At 32.6% G+C, this 22,724-nt stretch overlaps 1 pseudogene; it reads right to left on the reverse strand.

The window, feature by feature from the left end:
- Positions 1-2,003: 2,003 nt before the first annotated feature.
- LOC112210854 (U6 spliceosomal RNA) lies at positions 2,004-2,103 on the reverse strand (annotated as a pseudogene).
- Between the last annotated feature and the right edge of the window lie 20,621 nt (positions 2,104-22,724).

The raw sequence follows: 22,724 nt of genomic DNA on the forward strand, positions 1-22,724 counted from the left end.
TGGCAATTATCATTCCTGCTCTGTCATGTACAGTGGAATAACATGTACTATTTACGTTTATCAAAAAAAATATATAATAATAAATTAAAAAAAAAAAAATAATCAATTAATATAAATTATTAATACAACGGTTGGAATGTGTATATAGATTGATTCCATTTGTCTGAAATAATATCGGTGCACACTAATCATTTTCATAGCCTGATTGGAACTAGGTAAATAGGTTAATTAATTAATCAAATGTTATTATTGATAAATAATTCACATAATTGTTAGGGTTCTCAATGGAGGAACCCATGTCAGCAGGTATTGACGGATTCTGTGAACCCAAAATTAATAGCGTCCTTTATTATCTATGATAATATTGGATCATTAATTATCATAAACAAGATAATAATTAGGGAAAGCAACAGAGGTTATGAGGTGACCAATCGAAGGGGCTCTGAGGTAGTTGAAGGCATCTCTGCCAGTTGGGGTAAAAGCGTGCTAAGATCATTAAATCAACTATGTTATAAATTGCAAGAGAGAAAATTCACATATATAGAGCGTTTTTGTTGTATTACAAATGTTAATGTTAAACTAACACTGTCGTTTTGTTAACAGTAAAAAAGTCATCGACAGCATTAACTGTCATGTAGGTAGTGTATATGATGCAATGTAAGAACGGCCATGATATTTGTCACATGTAACTGCCTAGACTATGAGCAGTTATTACATCCCACAATCTCAATTGCATTAACGATTGGGCGCCATTGTTTTATATATTGTTGTTATTTAATTAGTTTTGTTTTTGAAATTAATTCTATTCAAAGTTTATAACTTAAATAACTGTAACGGTGGTTAGGTGTTAACTGTTAACTTCATCTAATATTTGAAGGGGTGAGTGGATAAAGGGTTTATGTTACAAATAACCAATTTTAAGGATCAAGGTTAAATGATTTTTATGTTGGATCTAGTTATCTCAGTTATTAATTGGATTTTGAGGTTAGCGTACCTCACACTATCATCCAAAGTAAAGATTCAAAAAATGTTACATAGCCCCTTCATCCACTTACCCCTTCACCATTTAATATATATTTTAACTGGTTTAGATTATGTTTTCAGTTAACGTGTGGTTAGGACATCATCACAGTGTCCCACGTGACAGTACTACCAAGAGAGAAAACTTCGCGTGTAAACGAGCCATAAAGCAATATAGCTTTATAAAGTATATATCACATACATATTTTAGCTATTTAATTTAAATCTTTTGACAAAAAGAGAATTGTTTAATCTACATTCAGCAACTCTTATACTTTCGCATAGCTAAGAAAGATAAAGCAGAGCCACCTCTTGATGTCCAAGGAGATTTCCGGCCCAGAGAGCACTAACTAAAGACAGCGCGATCAATCGGATAGCGATTAGAAGAACTGTTAATCCTTTGCGGGCGTAAACATGAAAATTCTTTTAATGAATTTCGCACTTTCTAGCAAGTAAGATGTATCATTTTTTAAATAGAAACTTGGATTCCTCCAATCGGCGGATTAGAAAGGGATGGGAAACACACTCGAAAGCTATAGTCTACTATATAACACTATAGTCATGCGAAATGAAAGCCGTCGCCCTGTTCATATGCATGTGCCCTGTTCCTCATCAGTGTTCCATAAGATGGCGAAGGATGAGCTTCTCAAATGAGAGAGGAGGCTGAACGGAAGATAGTGCTCAGTTAATTCACCTTTCTTACCAGCATTGAGTAGAGGAACAATTGCTCGCATCCAGACGGTCGGAAAGTAAGACATCCTCATGCAGGCGTTGAATATGTTGAGAAGAAACGCTTTACCCCGCCTCGGTAGCATTCTCAGCAGCACATACGTAATGCCTTTGGTACGTCGTAGCGTCGACTCAAGCTGTTTATAAGCAGAGATAATTGACTTCTCATCGTGACTTGGTGATGATCATGGTACTGGAGCAAGAGCAATATTCGTCTTCTTAGCAACACTCACAGCATAGCTTGTGGCAAAAAGAAAATTGTGGAGTGCTTCACGAGTTTGCGTGTCCTTGCGCAGGGACCATGCTAATCTTCTATGTATCGTTCCAATTTTAGTGCATGTACCGCCGAGGCTCGGATGATCCGCTAAACCCGATTTGTGATATATTTTATCACTTTTGAAACTATTATTTAAAACGGGAAGAGCAAACTTAAGCTAGAATATAATTTAAATCGAGCCAAATTGAAAAAGTGGCTAAAATTGGAAAACGGAATAATGGGACTAGCCTTGCAACAAAACGAAAAGTTATTCTCTTCCTTACCAATAAACAAATAAATTATTCAAAACGTCCAACGATTAATTTATCGTCAAAGCAGGGTGGTAAGTGAAAGTTATGTGAAGCGCTTAGTAGTTTTTGGTAACTCAATTAAGGAAGACATATTTAAATATACCTGATTTCACCGTTGTATAATCAAATAACCTTTTTAGAGAAAAACTGTTGACTGTTGTTGAGCGAAAGTTCTACTAAATTATTTATTATGAAAAAATGGATCAAAACAAGATAAGTGTTTTTAATGAGAACATTTTGAAAATATAATTACATCAAGTCAGAAGTAGGGACCAATAAAACATTTAGTGATATTTATTAAATATAATTTATTCTATTGAAACAACATTAAAACTGTCTCTCCATATTCGAGCTAGACTGAACTGGTTCACCCATTAACGGAACTTGCTACCGTCCACTATAAATAAGCAACATAAATAATAACAAATTCAACTTCGCCAAACGAATATTAAACGGAGCAGTTTGTCAACTGTAGAGCAAGTCCGGCCCGAGAGGGTTACAAAAATAGAGCACGACCAGGACGAACTGAAAGCATCTCCTTTCTAAATAATTTATCTACCTGTTAATTAGGGCGGATTGATAAATACAGGTAGGAGATAAGAATGTAGGATTGTACTCGAGGTGCATTATTAATGTCCGAGGTACCCTTTTTGGTACCACAGCTGCTCCATTAGGGACCGAACTGAGGTACTAGGCTCGTTTTCACCTTTACAACTGATTTATATCTCGTTGTAGGGACAAAACTAAAACCTCGATGTGTGTAGGCCATGTTCCCACTTGGGTGAATCTGAATTGTAAATGTTATAAAGTCCTAGGAATGGCTAAAACAAGTCAATAAGAAACACGAGCGAGCATTTGAACATTAGCGCAATAAAGGGAGGTCACTACTGACAACGATTAGCTGTCCAAATAAATCTTGGAAATTATTCATTTCTCTTAATTGTTATTTTTTTTTCATATATGAATATATATTATAAGTAAATAGATAAACTATTCTGATTTAGAATATCTAGTGCGGTGCGCGGTAGGTTAGTGGGGAAAAACACCTACTCAAAAATTATGAACAATTTTTTTTCTATAGCTATAAAAAATAATAATAATTTAGGATTTTTCGAGGTAAGAACAGTAAATATAATCTTTTTCTCTGCAAAGAATACAGATCAACAAAAGACAGTAACCGTAATAATAACCATATATATAAATAGTAACCGTAATGTAATTTGGAAAAGTCGCATTACGGCTTTTCCCATGCGGATGGGATGTTTCTATTTTTCCCCTTAAGTTAAACATAAGATTCTTTAATATTGCGCATTTGGTCATTTTTAGATTATTTCTAACATTGAGAACTGTTCATTTTTTAAAATTAAACAAATCTAAAGGTACATTAGAGACAGATTTTAGAAAAATTCGTCATTTAAGCCCCATCACACTATTTCGATAAGGATAAGACCTATCTGATGCTAAAGAACACTTAATTGTACGTTATAACCGTTTCCGAGAAATTTAAAAAAAGTGATAAATCGAATTCATACTTTCGGCCGGTCGAACTTTATGGAAAAAGTTGCTATCATATATTTGCATCCGAGGCATATATCTGCCTTAAATAGGTAATTTCAATTTTGTAAGACTATTCGTTTTTGAGCTAGGCTGTTCACACACTTGTTTATTAGGATTCAAGGAATCTCAAAAAAATAAATAATTTATAACAATGAAAATCTCTTATATGTTATGATTTTGTGATATATGATGTGAACATATGTTATATGTCCCGAACAGACTCTTTACCTAGAGAAAGAAGACTTTCCACTAGTTATTTTATGAATACAAAGGCCTCTTGGTATGGCAGTTGTAGAAAAGGTGATATAAAATACGGCGTATTACAAGGTAAAAGACTGTGGTTAATTGTTATTCAAATAAATAATATTACTTTTTTACTTTAATATATCTTTTTTCTCGAAGATTAGTTAGCCTTCTTACTTTAGTTTCTTCATTTATTAACATTAAATTAGTATGATTAAGCTTCCAACATTTCGGACATATTGTCCAAAATCAGGGTCTATTTTAAAGAACATTTAGAAAAGGTTTTGTTATTTCAGAGTTATGAACTAATGCAATTTTTTATTTTTATTTTTCATACCTTCAATGTATTCTTTTTGATTTTCTGTTATTTTTACATTTTGTTTTAAATTTATCATTGATTAATAAAAAAAACTGTAATTACAACATATATACAATCAATAAATGTTACTAAACTTATTACTCTAAATTTTTATTGTTAACTTACTCTATTTTACACACTAAATAAATAACAAAATACCTTGAATTAATCCAGGCTCCACCATTTATGTTTGTGAATTCTATCTCACCAGGTTTTATTTTTTGTTTCACTAATTTTTCCTCTCACATTACCTATATAGGGAATATATAGCAAGGGGGAGTTTGGCTATAATACATAATTTCTAAGTCACGTTTTCGTCGGAAATATACATTTTGAATTGCCCTGAGTACAAATAACAAATTCACACAAAATGTTGTGAATGTGAACAGCCAAGTTCAAAAACTCAATACCTTACGAAACTTAAATTCAATTTTAAAGGCAGATATATACCTCAGATATTATGGAAACTTTTCGATATGGCTGGATATGGATTGACTGGCTGGAAAGTCCACTTGATACATTTTTACATACTTTAGATTTTCTGAAAAACGGATCTTACGATTAATATCAACTAGGTGTTATCCTCATTGAAATAGTTGAATAGGGCTTAAATGCCGAATTTTCACAACTGCTTTCTCTAAAGTAAATTTAATTTTTTTTTTTTTGAAATTATTAACTATCTCACATTTTTACAAGCAGAGAAAAATGGATAAATACAAACTATGAACGGATTTGATAATTAACTTAAGGAGATAAAAGTTAAATATATTTTTCATGCTGAAAAAATCATTTCTGGAGATAATAGTAATAATATAGGGGTATTATATACTTTAACTGATAATGAAAAAAATGAGTAAAAGCTTGAGTCGTTGTATAGTGATGATTATGGGTAACGATACTGATAGATCTCGAACGCTTTTATCAAATTTATGGGGCAAATTGTGGTAGTAAATTGTACGGTTTCGTCAACGAGAAGTTGGCTGCTATGCTAAACGTTTCTTTAGTTCTAAGAATAAATTTTTTTAAATTCTCTACAATTTGAATAAATAATCAAGTAATGGCAGAATCTAACGTCTTTGAGACGAAATAATTTAACTTTAATTATTAGAAAATGAAAAATAACCGTCCAAAAAAAAGTAAGCTATTTCCTTTAGCAACACAATATATATAGGTAGTACTGATTCTAAATAAATAAATGTTTATTGTTTTATCTGATCCCTTATGGTTTCGTTATCGTGCACAAATACAAAACAAAAAAAAAAATCCCAGAAATCGAAAATCTCCACACAGACTTAATGTTGTAGACATCAGGTCACAAATTTGGAACCGTGCCTGTTAAATCCACGTGTTTGCGATTGTCATGTCCATCCATGTCATGCCAGTCAAATCCAAGTGAGAGCCATAACACCTACTAGCGTTAATCCGATTTTCATGAAATGTTTATACAGAGCTATGTACTCGACAGAAAACATTTTTTATACTTTTCATATTTGTCATTTTCAATTTGTTTTAACTTAACGTAGTGTATTATATTTTAGGTGGAGTCTAAAATATATAATCCTTGTGTCAGAAAATATTTTAGATATGGCTTGTAAAAAAATAATTTATCAAAAATGCTGGTAGAAGCTTTATTGTATATATGCATCCAATTATTTCTTTAAACCTTTTTTTTATGTATACATAAAAATACTACTCTAGTTAATATCTGTATTTTGCCTATTGAAATCGAAGTTTTTAAGTAAAAATGATAGCTGTAACCAACCGTATGCTATTTTTAATGAAAATTTGTTAAAATACAGAACAATAAATACTTATATGTTAGCTAATTCCGTAGATATATTGGATACGTTCAAGAGATACTTCAGCGGTATTCTAATGCGGGGAACTTCTCTCACTGAATACCCGAGTGGTGAACCAAAGACAGAAAAACCGAGTCAGGAGGAAGTCGAAATGACCATCGCAAAATTAAAATCCTATAAAGCATGGGAAACTGACAATATTCCTAGTGAACTAATCAATGTATGTAGTGAAATGGGAGTTTCTAAAATATACCTTTTGGCTAAAAAGATTTGGGAAATAATGGAAAAGCCTGAGGAATGGAGGAGTCTCTACTTACTCCGGAACCGACGACGGATTGTAATAACTATCGAGGGATCTTACTCCTTCCTCGGAATCGGAGATTACCACTGTGATTTTAGACGAAATCGTTCAATTATTGATCACTTTTTTTTTTTATTACGTCAAATATTACAGAAAAAGTTAAAATGCAACGGGATAGTTCATCAGATTTTTATAAATTTCTATTGATCACCAGAAGCTGTATAATATTCTGATTGAATAAGGAATACCAAAGAAGTTAGTAAATCTCGTACGGATTTGTATGACCAAGACATTTAAAAATATACGAATGGGTAATCATTATTTTGAAAAACTCGAGGTTCGGTCGGGTTTAAAACAAGGCGATTCTTGATCACTCATCTTATTTAATCTAGCACTATAATATGTCATGAAAAGAGTGATGAATACCGAAAAGAGTTTAATAATTTAACCGGTAAAATACCGGTGCTTGGGTATGCTAATAATTAAGTATGATTGGGGGAGGACAAGGAAACTATAGAACTAAATACAACTGCGGTAATAAACTCCAGTAAGGACCAAGGTCTTGAAATAAATACAGATAAATCAGAAACGCAAGCAATTTCGGGGATATAGAGATATAGTAGGAAATACGTTTAAACTGGAATACGTTAAAAGCTTTGCTTGCGCCTTCTTTCCAAAAACTTAAAAATTATAATTTACAAAACTATTATCCTTCCCACTGTTCTTTATGTATGCGAGACGTGACCTCTTACACTAAGAGATGAACACCGCATTAAGGTGTTCGAAAATATTAAAGTATTACGTAAAATATTCATACTGAAAAAGGATGAACCGACAGAAGAATTCAGAAGGCTACACAAAGCTGAATTAAGGGAACTACACCCAGTAAATATAATTCAGATTATAGCATTGTGGTGTATAAGATGGGCATGTTAAATTGTTGGGCTTAGTAACGAGCAGATTCATAAAATGTTAATAAACACTGAACCGATGGGTAATTTTCCGAGGGGTAGACTAAAACATAGATGGGATGATTGCGTTAAAACTGATTTAATAGAATTGTGTTGGGGGAGGGGGCGTCATTGGAACGATGAATATGAAGAGCGATTGGTGGTTTCGGCATCGAACCTTCGAGTTCATTAGGCCTTTATTACAATTATAAAATAAAAAGGAAAAAAAATATGATTATTGGCAGCAGTGGCATGCATAACTCTTTCTAACTCGTTCTACTCCACTGCTGCCGAATCCTGAATACCAGAAATGGTAAAAAAAAAAAAAAAAAAAAAATGTTACTGTACAGATTACATACCAACACATAGTTGCAGTTTGAATTCGATTTCGTAAGTGATATAAAGAACGGCTTGCTCACCTAAAAAAAAAAAAAGAATAAATTACAATGTACATATTATTTCAGGAACAATTTTTGATTGCAATATCAATAGGGATCAGAAAGCGGGAACTTAAAAAATAAATAGTACAATTAAATGAACAGTTTATAATTTGTAAAATGGGGATTGGTCCACCGTAAGGCGGTTTAAGATTACTCTGGGTGTATGATACCCAATATATGGGTACACCTTTAGTAATAGAAATTAGTTTTTAGAACTACATAAACACATTTGTACGTTGTAAACTTGGTTTAATAGTCGGAGTTCCTTCCGCACTCGAACAAAACTCAGTCCTCTTTTGACAGTATCCACTGAAATTTCTGAATGATTACATTGACGGATGGAAGAAGCTTTCTGTTTGTTAGTGTGATCAGTTGCATCGGACGTAACGTTCCAGCAAACAGCCGTGTTCGCTACTTTCGCTTACGGATGTGCAAACATATTTTCTTTGATACATCTTAACATAATTCAAAAAAGGCTCATCAGACTTAGCCCAAAGTTGGAAACAAGTAAATTTTATCGTTGGCGTATGGGCAGAATTATTTTCATTGACATGCCGATACTTCATAACAGGCTTGATCTATTTTATTCACTAACCACGAATTATTGTTCTTAAAATGTAAGAAATGATCTATATTAATTTTTGACGGAAAAAAATAAACTCTTTTTTATAAAACTTCTTCACTTTGATTCTTCATCAGCAATCACTGTTGATACCACATGCACTATTTCACTAAATTCAATCAAGTAGTGTGTCTTACATTGTACATTGCTCATAATAAAATTTTAAAATTTAAGTTTTCTACTTTAAAGGGGTTCAGAGGGCATGAAATTAATCTATATTAATTTTTTTGGGTGAAAAATTAACACTTTCCGAAAACTTCTCTACATTTGTTAGTTCAAACAACGTTTCGGGGATTTCGCAAATAAACACAGCAATAAACTTCCCGAAACGTTGCTCTCTTCATGAATTAAATTGTAGCTGTTATAAAAAAGAGTTTATTTTCTTCCAAAAGAAATTAATACTAATTAATTATATAACCTTTCAACCGGATTTAATGGAGAAACTAGAAAAAATAAATATAAGTAATAAATATGTTTAGAAATCGTGAGGACACAATGTACTGTACTTGGCAGATTTTGGTTTTCCCCTATATATAGTATCATTAGTAAAGTTTCAATATAATTGTTTAGTATTGCAGGTACTGTCGAGCCTCTGTGTCAATTGTTAAGTTGTATCAATACAAATTTTACGATTGAAGTTAAAGAAGTTTTAACAATGAATTAAAAATTTGGAGGAGGCATAAATAAAGAATAAATCGAAGGTTAATTAAATAAATATTATGTTGAGAAAGAGGGAGAGAGGAAGAGGGAATGAGATAGGGTGTTGGGGGGAAGATTAAAAACGTTCTTAAGGCGGGAACCACACCATATAACATATGTAACTTATTTTATTTTAGCTATATCAATTAATTAAATAAGCAATTTCAGGGCATAACTCGGTCCCCTTGAACAATTTATAAGTTAAGATATTGTCAACTCAGAAACAACCATTTACTGTTAAAGAAGTTCTTTTTTATTTATTATAATTGTATCATTTCAATATTTAGTGATTATTAATTATTAATAATAGCCGGTATAATATTAGAAGAAGAGAAGAGTCATCCCCTCCCTCCCCACGATGCACTATCGACTAGGCCTCCTTACTGAGGAATTACCTAAATCTGTATTGATTTTGGGGGCCTTTACTTCACTCTGCAAGGCGCAGCCCCGTTCTGCACTTCCCTTCTAACTCCCTCTCTGCCTCTCTGTCTCTCTCTCTCTCTCACTCACTCGTTCAATCCTTTCTAATTTTTATATATTACAAACTACTATAAAAATCGTTTACATTTAAAAGAAACAAAAAGTAAATTTTTGTGGATCAGAGGTAAGAGACAATATAAGTCATACTATAATTTTACTATAGATGATCTTGAACTCAGTCTTCAAATTGCTCCTCTGATAGTAAGCGCTGTAATATTGTATAACTAGTTCTTTAGGTAGTACAGTGAAACTTTTCCAAACATACAATTTTATTGAGGTCTCGGCCAACGATGTACATATTTATTGCATTTGAACCCCTCAATTGAGGGGCAACTCCTCTCCGGACGCGGGCATTAATTTAATTCCCCATCAATACTTTCCATTCCTCTGTAACTGACATTCATAAAATATGAATGCACTAATTCACGATTCCAGAACAAAATTATGTAGGTAACAAATTGCTTTACTATCCAATGAAACGATAGAAGAGATGTCCTTTAAAAAATACTTAGATTTGTTTAGAGTACAAATTTAAATAAGTATCGTAACTCTTTTAATTCTCAATTTTCTTGAAAATAAATGATGTATTTTAGACTGAAAATGACTCATTGAAATTATTCAAATCATCACCTTCCACATTGTACACTTAATTGTGCCAAGAATACTCATTCACTCACAGACTCAAGAATTTCAAAGAGTTAAGATATAACATACGGAGAGAGGAAGGAGAAAGGAAGTTATCTACAGACAACTAACTTATTCTATAGAGAGTAGGGCTGGGTGAACATTTTATTCAGTGGCCCATCACGAAATAAAAGTCAAGCCCCGATGGCCAAATTGGAACCGGCGTCCCTGCAGACTTGAGGTTGCTAAGACGACCCCTTAAGTTCCTCGTCTACAAACAGCTTCACACATATCACTTATTATTTTTATTTTTCATCATATTAGTTCAAAAATGTATCACGATGAGGTCATATGATTTACATCTCAGGGACTGATTATTCATCCCATTTAAAAAAATATAACTAATGCAATTTCCTCTTCTGCTCTGACTGAACTGAGTATGATAAACTTCGAAAATGTTTCAAATGTTAAAAGTTCAAATGCTGACATTTCAATATCATATGTGATATAGTTCACTCAGCTCTCAGTTGATTGTCTAGAAACATACAAATTATGTATCACGTGGTTTTATTAGGTATAGAATACTTGACACGTTTTATACTTACTGTATTACTGTATGCGTTATATATACTTTATACGTTTTATACTTACGTTTTATACGTACTGTATACGTTTTATACTTTAGAGGTATAAAACTTTATATCCACCCCATAATTTCTTTTACCTCTTGGCCAAAGTGGACATGGTGTTGTTTGCAGTTGCCTCATATCAACAATTATTGTCACAGGGCTTAGTGCTCTATGTTATATTGAGTACAAAATGGACATTAGGCCATAGTGTTACAATTCAATTTCGGTAAATAGCAACTTGTGTGTTTTACCTCTAACACAAAGGTTTGTATACACATGAAATAATAGGCCATAAGGAACAATGCAGTATAAAAGGAACAATTCAATATGAAATGAAACTCAGTAAATTGGGAAATCTGCTTGTTTCAAAACGCAATAAGGAAAAAACTTTATAAAATTCCACGACCCTTTTCCAATCAAGTACCTAACTGTCTCTACCATTTTTTAAAAAGAAATATCAGGAAATGACTTTGGGTTCAGTATTATGAAAAAAAAAATGAGAATACGATATAGAATGGGCTGAGGTTTTTCGACTCTGTGATTTTTTTTTACAATCCTAATGTTATATAAGACAAACAAATAAGGGAAATAAAAGATATTGCAATCGTGTATGAACACGAATTCATCCCTCTATTCTAAGGTAGTATCCTCGGTCCCATCCTCTTCACCGTCTATATAGCTGACATCCCAACCAATCCTAAACTATCCTCACCACGTATGCCGATGACACAAGTGTGCTCGCAGTTAATAAGAACCCTTTGATTGCATCCCAAACCTTCGAATCCCATATCACAGTCCTCGAAGAATTGTGTCGTAATCGAAGGATTAAAATAAATCTCATAAAATCACCTTTACCCTTCGTTGTAAACTTATCGACTGCCCTACAGTTTCCTTCAATAATGTTGCCCATACCCCTGTCGAACAGATCCTTGGACTACATCTGGACAAACGATTAACCTGGAATCCCCACACAAGACTGAAAAGATAGGTAACTGCACGTCGATTCCCACTATTACAGCACTTACTAGACAAACGGTCTAAACTTCCAATTCATTACATAAGGACATAGGGAGTTGAACTTTGGGGCTAAACTAAACCTTCGAATTCTTCTCGTATCCAATCGTTACAATCATAAATCCTTCGTTAAATCCACAATGCTCCTTCTTTTGTCACAAATAAAATCATACATAAAGATCTTAATGTTCCGAACCAGTTATCAACCCTTCCATTATAAACTCCCTAACCACCCAAACCCACTAGTTTATAACCTTGCCATATCTTTCATTCCTGACAATCCTTCGAGGCGCCTGTAAAGAAAATGACCAGAGACCACAAAATGTAATGTAACGTAAAAACGTCATTAGAGTGCTACCAATGGATAGTTTCCCTACACGTCTGTATTACTCCATTATAACTGAGATCAAATTTACTGAATGTATAACAGATAAAGATATTAAATAAAACCAGAATTTCGTACTTTATTTGTAATTTATTTTAATATTTAATTAGATATTTTTCTTCAGAGCAACTGAGATGCGGAAACACCAGCTAAGGAGAAGCTAGCAATACATCCAGATGTCCTAGTAATGACAGTACTATATTGTGATTTGAACGGCAACCAAATTCAATGGTAAAATTAGTTATATAATATAGTGACCCCAGTATTCTCAATTTCTTTATAATTATATGTCAGCCTAATCTTTTATATGTTCTATTATATAAAATATATCCATCTATCCTTTGACTTAGATAAATATATAAAACAGAGCACATACATGGAATAAAAATATATCATAAATGCGGTTTCTTCCGATCGCCATCCACCTGTTTAAAAACGGATGGCCAGGAAAGCACCGTTACCGCCTTTCGATAAAAAATATTTTTCCAACAAGATTTAAACCGAAATGGAAATAGAAAGGAAAATGAGTTCGCAAATGCTAGTAATGATATTTTTTACAAACGGTAAGGATGGAAAACCGAAAATAGCGTGAATCGATGTTAAAAGTTCGAATCCTCACACCCAGACTCAAATAGAAAGAAACAGCAGGTTCTTATTCTAGTGACACGACCTATCAATCAAAGTAGGCCTACTTGATGATCGTTGCAATAAACATCTTCATGATCAAAACATAAAAGATCATCAAATGGTCGTGTAATACTGTATTAGTTTTTTAACGTCTTTCTCTCATCATAAAAATAACTGAAGAATCGATGATGAACTTTTTTCTCGAATAAGCGATGTTCTCTTGTTTCAAAACTGTGAGAGTAAGAGAGGATTCCCGCAGAGTGTAAAGTCATTATTCGTACATTATTAAATGTTTTACCCTTAAATATAATTTTCATTGCAAAGTACAGTTGAGTAGCATAGGATCAAAACTATTTCCAATCCTTGACGGAATTTAAGAAGCAAAAAAATTTTAATGAATAGTTTCGCGCTCTTTTAAATATTGTTGTTTATTTTTATTGAAACCAATAGTACTCTACAGTACAAAGAACAAACTAACTCCTTGAATTGGGTTAAAAGAAGTATGAAATGAAATCTCAATGGCTTTTTAAACATATTTTTTTACGATTAGTGAAAAGAAGTATAAAACGACATCTCATTGGAGTTTTAAACATATTTTTACTAATATAATGTTTTTCTTATCAGAAGAGGAGAATATTATAAAAGTAACATTTGTAAACCTAGGCGTTCTCTACAAAAAAAAAAAAAAAAGGGGGTTCCTTTAAGCAATTTATAAATCAGGAATATATAAAATCTTATAGTCAAACGTTTTGGAGGGAAATGGCGTAATATTAATTCACTGGCCTATCACAACAAAGTTATACCATTGATATTTCCTTGGGACCTGTTTCATAATTAAAACTGCTGAGGGAAACTGGACTCTACACTCACAAGGAGAATGATCTCACTCAGCTAGTTACAGGACATAACCGCCCTGAAGTAAAGCTGATAAATAAAAGTTTCATAGTAAAATACAAACTAATAATATTTTTATTGTAATGTGTACTTGGTTCAATTTCACTGACATGTATTTTGTATTTTTTAACTCCTATTGTATCTCTAATAGATATCCCCAATTGTAAAACAAAATTAATTAGGAACAAACTTGTGCTTTGTAGTTTGTATACTTGTATTTATGGATTATTAAATAAAACAGTGTTCAGATATTACCATGGTTTTGTTGCGGAAAAATAAATGAATCCACAAATTTAATATTTTAATAACCTATTTAGTGTCCTTAAAAATTTCAGATTTTCACTGCATGTTTTTTGTTTTATCCAGTTTTCGTTTTCTCTTTAATCAAAATATTCAATTAATTTTACTGCGTTAGTAAAATACTCAATAAAATTTCAATTGATTTAATTATTTTTTAATTAGCTAATTTTAGTTACATAAAATCACCAATTAATTAAGGATAACAACTAAAATTATTCAATTTTGTCGATCAAAATATTCAATAGCCATATAAATATGTCGAATTTCTCAGATATGTTTCAAAATTAATTCACAAAAATATGCTAATCAGAAATTGTATATTTATCAAGATTTGTTAAAATAAATTGGATGTCAATTAGAAGACCAAATAGGAGAGATAATTTTTCGTCATCTACCAAAAATATGGAGAAATGGAGATTGCTTACTTACTGTTACAGTACTCCTTATTAATTATTTTTTAAAAATTATTGAAATTACACAATCTTCCATGCTCAGGAGCTATAAGTGTTACACTGTAAGTATTTATCATATAATATATATATATAAATATCAAATAGAGAGAAAAGTATATAAATAATGCAAAAATAAATAAGATAAGTTAACTAAATGGATAATAATAATATAACAAATACATACACACATTGTGAATAAACAAAGGTGGATAAATAAGATGAGAGGATAAAAATAAGAAAAAAACTAAAAGAAAAACTTTTGTACACATTCACAATTACTACTTATTACGAGTACTAACATTTGAAAAATCATTCTAACTGAAAATTTAGCAATAGAAGTTGGATATCACACACGTAAAAAGAAAAGACAGGAACAAGTCATATTTCTTTTTTTGTCGTATTTTCCTCGAAAGTTATATTTATATAAGTTATATATTTTTTATCATTAAAATAAAATTATTAAAACGCTTTTCACTTTTTCTTCCAGCCATAAACTGAAGGGAAAATTCGACCTTAGTCATGGATCTCTGCTCATCACGCTTTGAAGCTCAAACATCGTCTGTGGCTGATATATTAAAAAACATACAGAAAGAATGTTTGGAGTATACCTATTGCAAGTCGTAATTTTTCTCAATCATGAACTTTGTCTAGAAATTTTCATAAATACATTACTTGCGGAGACAACACATACAAACATATTTCAGTTCCAACCACTTATGAGAGACAAGTGGGAGGAAGAAATTCAAGGTATCGCATGCTTCCTAATTAATTGATTCTGCATTTTCCATTATCAAATGGTGCATTGTGTACATTCAGGGTGGTAAGTTGGTCATCACGGTTTGTGATGAGCACATCTCATGAGATGTTTTAATTTAGCTTTGTAAATTTTAACCGCAACCCTGACCATCTTCTTATAAATCAATTTTTACGGTCAACTATATATACATATATAGAGAATCTTTTCTTTTTAGTTAAATTGTCCTAACTGAATTTTGATATTTTTGTGAAGTGGAGTTTATATATATGGATTTTGATATAAATATTTTTATCTATTAGGAGTATTGAAATTTGTTCCTGTGGACAGAATATAAGCATTAAACTGTATATATGAATGGTACAATGAGAATGTAGAAGGAAATTTGAATATCATCTCACTATATTGTTTTTTTGTTGTTTTTAAAGAGGGTTTTGTTAATGTCGTTCACAAAATGTTTTAAGCAAATAAAAGAAAAAGGTTCAAAATTTATATCATAATCTTAGTTTGGTAATTATTAATAAATTAAAGGTGTAATTCTTATTTGCTCGTCGATTCCGACTATTATAACATTTACTAGACAAACGGTCCAAACTTCCAATCAATTACAAAAGACTGATCTATGTGACTGTTATAAGGCCTATCTGGACTCCACTAAACCATCGAATTCCTCCCGAATCCAATCCTTAAAGTCCAAAATCCTTATAAATATATAAATCCTTAATGCTCCTTACTTCGTCACAAATCAAATCATCCATCAGGACCACAATGTCCCATATATTGGCGATTTGGCTAGAACCAGATACCGATCTTTTCATGATCAACTTCCCAAGCACCCAAACCAACTCGTTTCTAACTTGGCTTTTCCTTCATTACCTAATAAACCTCCTACGCGACTGAAAAGAAGATGGCCTCGAGATCTTCTCCTCTAGAAATGTTTTTGGAGCTCTATCAATAGGTAGATTCTCCACATGTTTGTATCATATTATTATATCACTTACAGTTAATTTACTTGATATATACAGTTGTAAATAACAATAAATAAATTATGAAAAAATATTCCTATTTAATTGGATTATTATGGGTATTAAAAAACATTTCATGACTAATATACGTTTTACAAAATTTTATAGTTTTATAAAAATAATAATATAAACAAATGACAAACAGTAAAACAAGAAGTCAAGTGGCTGTGAAGCTACTGCGACATGTATAGGTCTTGACACTGACCTGTCATAGCTCACCCACATTATCTACTAGATACTACATTCTACTAGATTCAACAGCAACAGAGAAGTATAAGAAAATCTTTATTTAATTTAGATGAAGGGAGAACAGAGGTTACGATATTGCATGTAAAACTTCTATTTACAAATTGTTGTATACTAGTCTCATAGAGTGTTCTTCAACAAATCTAGCTGACCTCTCTTCTAAACTCTAGTCAGAATGAGAATTTCCTTAGCTTTATCATATAGCTATTTGGAGCTCCAGGAGGTAGGGATGAGTCTAGAACTATAGGAGTGGGTTAGGTCTTTGTGGATGGTTTTCAATTATGTGAAATAGACATAGCCAAAATTTTTGTGACAGAGTGCGAGGCGCAAACAATACTTATGGAGTTGCAAATTAGATTTTTGGAACTAATGTAGCTCTGGAAGATTTTTGTAAAAAAAAAAAAACAGTTCCTTTCAAGTAACCATTTCCTAGCTGAGGTTATAAAGAAGAAAGTTATAAAAGCTCTAAAGGATACCTAACAAAAGATGGGTTTGTTTTCCAGCCATAAATCCCTACTCATTGTGATATATCATTTAAACTATTTATTTATACGCCAACATTATTAAAATGAGGGAATTTACAAAGTAATAATACTATACGATAACTATTTGTAATGGTGGTGGTGAACTTTTCATATAAATAAGTAAATAATACATTTTTCAACAAGTCGATTTCCATACGGAATCGATAGAAATTCATTATGTAATACACAGAATAAATACATAAAAGTAATAAGTGAGGTCTCCAGTACGTTTCCACGCCTTAGAAAACCGTTTAATCAGAAACGTGGCAATATACACTGAAACATTAGGTTTTCCTTTCAATTAAGAAAATCTGTACTGCTAGTACCCATGGGTTCATTACTTTATAAGGAAGTACTGGTTTTTGAACAGCGGTAATACAAGAAGGTGATTTCTTCATGATCACACTGAAATATCCGATCTTACCCAAACAAGGGGTTAAAAGAAATTTCAATTTTCCAATTATTCGCGACGATCAAAACACTGAAGGGATGGAGGGAGTTGGATACTCCCGATATTCCGTCGTATCAATACTCTCCGTCGGTTATTTGCGATATAAGTGTCGATGCTGGAACCTAGTTTTTTCCTGACTCTCATCCAGGAAACGCGTTTATTTTATTATATTTTGTTTGTTGATCAGTAATTCAAAATTAATGATTCGCGGATAAAATTATGTGTATTAGATCTAAGTTCGGATTCTGAATCAGATTGTGATGCAGAACAGCTTTTACTGTTCCACAGAAGACTTCAATCCAAATAAATAAACAAAGCTTATATTTGAAATAATATTACTTTGTCTTATCTCATATATAATAATATCAATATTTGGTTTTCAGTAATATATTTTAATATTCGATGTCTATGTAATAATTTTAAAAGGATTAATTTCAAATTTTGTAGGAAGTCTACGAACATATTATATAAATCAGCAAATAGCAAATATTTTACATCTTTATTAAAAGTGTAAACACTCAGAACATTAAAATAACAATTCTTAACTAATTAAAACAGTTCAACGATAATAGTTCAGCAGACAGTTCAAGAGAGCATTTCACATAAATTACTAAAATTAATTAATAAATTACAGATAAATAAAATGCTGATTAATAAAACATATTTAAAAAAACAAACATTAGAAAACCAAATATTTATAATTTTATTTTTTTTTATTTTATAAAAAATAATTCATTTTTTGAAATAATAATGTTCCCATATCGATGCACTTAGTTGATATCCAATATAAATGTAAATATTTTACATTCGATTCCCATTTTTATTATAGGAACATGAAATCAGCGTGTGCTCTGCTACAGTGGTACTTTCGTAGAGGCACGGAGAAGTGTAGCGTTGTCAATATGCACTGTCCCTATAATCAAGTTGTGCGTACAAATACTAAGCATAATCGCGTCTCCGAAAACTTCGAGTGTTCTGATTTGAGCCTAGCCTTGGTTGTTTTTTCCGTCCTGACATTGCCTGCAATGGCGAAACGTTGTTTATTATTTATTGGTGATTAATACTTGAAGGTTTTGCTTTGGAATCTCTCAATATTATTATCGAAAACTATACACTATCTTTCAATAATATAGAGTTTTTTTTTTATTGTTAAGTTTGTGAGTTTTTATGTTTTAATAGTTAGTAATGGGGGCTATTGTCTCGTCCAAAATACACCCCTTAACTATTTACAATGCTATAACCTTAAACAATTGTAAATAATAAAGTTCAATTATTAAAAAAAAAGTAATTAAAACCAATGATAGTTATGTAATAACAAATGAAAGATAAAATAACAATCAAAAACAAATGATATTTATAGAATTAATAAAATAATTAATTGTCTTATACTGAATACATAATTTAAGAAAATGAAAGAGATAAAAAATCATATTAATAATAAAAATATAATAGATTGTCTTGCACTAAGACTGGGCTTTACTCATCGTGATGGGGTTGGATTGGCTACGTTGAAAATCACTGCACCTTAAACTGCAGGTAGTGGAAATATGGAAAATCGTTTTTAGATTAAATCATATAATTGGCTATTTCATTTAAACTGAGGAATATACTGGCGACTCTTAGAACCTTGTTTTGAAATTATTGCAATTTTTTTTTCGTGCAGGATAGTGCTCCCCAAACTTCATAACAGTATATCAGTAATGGCCTCCTTTCTCTGGACTCCAGGGCACTCAGGAATATCTGGAAATGAGGTAGCGGATAAAGCGGCTAAAAAGGCTGCTACAATGAACGTTCCACCACTCCAAATTTACGAGCCTAAAGACACAAAGGCATTTTTAAGGACTACTCACCAATAAACTAAGAAATTAAAAAAAAAAAACACACACAAAAGTGGTCAAGTGCCATAAGGGGAAACAGAAGAGAAGAAGTGGTTGTTGCAAGACTAAGAATAGGACATTCCAAATTAACGCACCTCCACTTAATCACAAAAGAGGACCAACCTATATGCCAAACCTGTCAGCCCCGATCGATAAAGCATATAATTGAAGAATGCTCATCATTTCGTCAAGCCTTCGAAAATAATAAAATTCCTCGTACAAGAGAATTGGCCCTTAAAGACTTAGCAGAATCCATAGACAAAATAATAAAATTTCTGAAAGGAACTCAATTTTATACTAAAATATAATCCACCAACATCGACCAGTGTAAAAAGGAAATAGTCTACATTCAACTATCAAATGTCTAAGACGAGAAGATAAATAAAGTAAAAAGGGTGTAATAACCTAGATGTTGATCGCCCTGATCAAAAATCTAATCTAATCAGTAATGGCCTTTGTATTGTTTTGTAAAAGACAATAGTTGTATCTTTTTTTAATCCACATTTTTTATAGACGATAACAAAGAGACTTTAAACCATATTCTGCAAAATTGCATTAACCTTGGCACGTTGGTAACATATTTAAATATCCTTGTTCTCACCGAGGATTCTACCCTTCCGTATTCCAGATCCGCAGATTGCAGGTTTTCGACAAACCATATTGTTATGACGGAAGCTGTAAGAGAGAGCGGTATCCTAGCAACAGGTCCTAGACGGGGCCTGACCCATTTCCAAAATGTAGGGCACACCCCCCGACCCCCAACCCTTAGCATCCTCTTCTCGGATCGATAGCCGACCGTCTAGACGGCCCCGCCTCCCTCCGAATTGCACAGGTTAAGGGAGTCTTCTCCACGGGGCCTTTGCTCTCCGTCTTCCATCTTCTTGTCGCTCTCTTACGTATACTATTCTCTTTGTATTAATACAAAGGAACATTATCAATGCGATATATACTTTGGTATTTTCCATCCGGAAATTCATTCATATTCTTTATAGGGATGATTTTTTTTTTCCATCTTCCTGTTTTAATTTTTAATTTAGCTCAGCAGCCTTGCACTCCTTTGTCTTATCCCTTACTGGATATGCAAAGCAGTAAAGTAACACAAGACACTACTGACTTTATGCCAGTCCTCGCACTCGCAACCTTCAAATGTGATCTTGAACTGACGGTAACATTCCTGAGAATTCTGGGAGACTTCATTATAGATTTTGTTCAATTTTGATAACGCACAATTTAGATTATCATTTTCAATTCTCTTGCAAGTTTTTAGAACAAGTTAGTATCGTTTTTTATTTATTTTAATTTAAGCGCAAAATACTATTATTATTGCCCTTGTATAAATAAAACCAAAAAAAATAATCGACTTTCCATGCCTATTATAGAAGATTATAACTAATGCTTATTATGGTGGTTTAAGATAATTCTTGATAATGAATATGATGATATCAGGAATATTTTATGACAATGAAAAATTATGATAATTATTTAATGATGATTGATCATATGTAAATCAAATTCATATCAGGGCAAATAATCTGGTGGTTTTAATCAACTTTATGGTTTTGTTAATATTTTCTTCATTGTCACCCGAGGCCCAGGGTAGATGTCAATGTTCGGCACCATTTTCAATCATTCCTCGCCATCTGAAACACTCCTGAAAGACGAATCACAATGGTCCTTATTTTACAAAATCGACACTGAAGAGGATCTCTCCTAGTTATCAGACGGTCGTGGGCTCACCGACAGTATCCAATTCTGAGGCGCATTATAGCCACCTCCAATCTTCTACATGGTCTGGAGGATGCTGAGCCTCATACGAATATTAAATCAAAGATGGCTTTAAGTTTTTAAGTTTGTTATATCTGATGCAGTCTAATTTTTTCCAAAGTATTGTAAGATCCCAAACCAACATAGTTTTTTTTTCCCTACGCCTCAGGAAGTAGACTATTATGCCATTTTCCCTATCGCAGTACAATACAATTCTAGTTTTGCCCTTAGTTGGTCCTCATCCTGCTAAATATCTTCCAGACCAATACACGCCAAAAGATGGTCTCCATGCATGTTTCCCATGTTGCATAGAGGATCTACGATGCCTATTTGATGAAGGTGTTTCTGAAGCAGATCACGTCCTGTTACTAGGGAAAAACAAGCCACTCCCTCAGCTCCGCTAAGATTGCCAAGGATTCGTTTTCCTTAAGCAGGCTCTTTTACTTCTTTCCTTCCGCTTGAGCTTTGTGCATAGCGCTTGTCCAGTCCTTACAATAAGAACTTATTAGATTCTCTGTACTACCGAGCTTAGCCAACTTGTCAGCTCTTTCATTGCCATAAATACTAACATGGCCTGGTATCCGCAGCAGAGCTATAATCCTTCCTCTTTTCTTCATAAGATCACCCATGTTTCTGCACATTTCTTCCGTGGGTGCCTCTGCGATACCTAGTGTTGATCATTTTTTTATTACGGCTAGGGAGTCGCTGAAGATTACAGTATTGTCATCGCTTTCAATAGTGGCTTCCATCGCAAAAGATATAGCCTGCATTTCTCCATCAGAATTGTCACATCCAGCCACAATGGTAAATGACAGTTGAAAGTTACCTGAGTATACACCTGCTCCAGCTCCCTTGTTAATACCGGACGCAGACCCATCGGTATAAATGAGTAGCCATTGCTCTATGGGGTATAGCTCATAAATTGTTTTTAGTGCAGCACCTATAAGCCCGGGTTCAGGGCCATCTTTCTTGATCCAACCACATGCCAGTTTGAGTTGCCCGTAGACTTCAGCGGAATTGTGCTTTGGCATGCAGGAGATGCTTATATTCTGCCTTTCCTCAGTTTGTAGGTCTATCTCACGAAGTATTTCTTCAGATTTTGAAAGAAAAGTACGATGGAACCGCAGTCGTTCATTCACTTTACGATAACCCAATGAGTAATGCTCTCGTCGCTTACCAACAAGCTCTAGAGGAACAGGTTCAATATTGATACATTTATTTTTACGAAATGGTTATTATTATTGGAATGTATGTGAATGCTATGTTTTGAAAAAGTCAATACACTTTTCGTAACAGAAAACATTATTTTTCAAGCCCTAGTAGACTCGTATCACTATGAAACCCGAAATTAAATTAGTCTTATATATATATATATAAGACTAATATATATATT

Source organism: Halyomorpha halys, unplaced genomic scaffold (assembly GCF_000696795.3).
Source record: "Halyomorpha halys isolate HHAL.00 unplaced genomic scaffold, Hhal_1.1 Scaffold397.1, whole genome shotgun sequence".
In the NCBI taxonomy this organism is placed as follows: Eukaryota; Metazoa; Arthropoda; class Insecta; order Hemiptera; family Pentatomidae; genus Halyomorpha; species Halyomorpha halys.